The following is a 1,558-nucleotide window of genomic DNA, read 5'->3' as shown; positions in this document are numbered from 1 at the left end:
GCATACCTAACCGCAATGAAACAACCGTAAATTTAACGATACGGTACTAATTCGAACTCTGAGTTCGATTTTTTGGGTGGTTTATTTCACTCCTTATGCCTTCACAAAAATTACTTAATATTAATCAGTGTCATATATTATAGGTACAAGCTCCTAAGAAAAGTGTTTACTTTTCTGGGTCAGAGGTAGAAGTTAAGAGATTGAACCATTTTTAGTTAATGCTGCATGCCGTTCTGAGAAAATTGTTTCTCCAAAAAAAAAAAAAGTTCAACGTCTAGGGAAACCTTTTAGTTATATTATTACTTCGATTTGCATGAACTGAGGGTTACATGTATATTTTTAATGTCGCTGAACACGAATCTGCAGTAAGATTTTCAATATTCAAAACTGCTAATGCAATACGGAGAGCACAGGATTATGCTTTGTCCAATTTTTACCAAAAATGCATTTTCGTTATTTACGTTTAGTGTGCAATCCAAGGAGCACTTTTCAACCCTTCCTCTGGCTGGAATTGTTCCTAGATAGCAACTCCCTGTTCTTCTTGGCAGGAAAAGCCGATCTGTCTAACCTGGATATGCAGCACTCGTTATTCGTCAGTGTTATCGGCGAGTATGTTTGCAGTATGAATCATTTTGTGCACGTGCGTCACGGGACGAGCTTTGATCTACATCTATATGGATACTCTGCAAATCACATTTAAGTGCCTGGCAAAGGGTTCTTCGAATCCCCTTCACAATTGATAGTTAATTGAAACCCTCAGCTGCCGACAGGTGTTGTTGATATACTTCGATGGGGACAGCTGAAAATGTGTGCCCCGACCGGGACTCGAACCCGGGATCTCCTGCTTACATGGCAGACGCTCTATCCATTTGAGCCACCGAGGACACAGATGAATACCGCGACTGCAGGCATTTATCCCTTACACGCTTCCCGTGAGACTCACATTTCCAACCGGCCACAATCCACAAACGTAATGTACGTAATAGGTGTTTGCCCATCCACTCAATACTGGCCCACACTAAGGTGACGATTCCTGTAAGATTTCGGGCAATCTGTGCGCATTCGCACAGACGAAGGTCAATGGCTGAGTAACGTTTAACCATATATATGAAGATAGTAACTGTTCTCGAAAGAACAGGCGCCACTGACGACCGGGCAGCTTCTCTAGAATACATGATAGACCGGCCTATGTGGCCGAGCGGTTCTAGGCGCTTCAGTCGGGAGCCGTGCGACCGCTACGGTCGCAGGTTCAAATCCTGCCTCGAGTATGGATGTGTGTGATGTCCTTAGGTTAGTTAAGTTTAAGTCGTTCTAAGTTCTAGAGGACTGATGACCTCAATTGTTAAGTCCCATAGTGTTCAGAGCCATTTGAACCATCAGTCCCTGTGCTTACACACTACTTACATTAACTTATGCTAAGGACAACAAACACACACAACGATGCCCAAGGGAGGACTCGAACCTCCAACGGGGGGAGCCGCGCGAACCGTGAGAAGGCGTTTGAGACATGGCGGATACCCCGCGCGGCTCATGGCAGTCGTGACACTGCTTCAAACAA

At 44.5% G+C, this 1,558-nt stretch overlaps 1 non-coding gene across 1 annotated transcript; it reads right to left on the bottom strand.

The window, feature by feature from the left end:
• Window positions 1-810: 810 nt before the first annotated feature.
• On the bottom strand, window positions 811-884 carry Trnat-ugu (transfer RNA threonine (anticodon UGU)). Its single transcript has one exon. It is a non-coding gene; the product is annotated as a tRNA-Thr (tRNA).
• Window positions 885-1,558: the final 674 nt, after the last annotated feature.

This window comes from Schistocerca gregaria, unplaced genomic scaffold (assembly GCF_023897955.1).
Source record: "Schistocerca gregaria isolate iqSchGreg1 unplaced genomic scaffold, iqSchGreg1.2 ptg000077l, whole genome shotgun sequence".
Classification (NCBI taxonomy): domain Eukaryota; kingdom Metazoa; phylum Arthropoda; class Insecta; order Orthoptera; family Acrididae; genus Schistocerca; species Schistocerca gregaria.
This window is presented reverse-complemented; position numbering and strand designations above follow the sequence as displayed.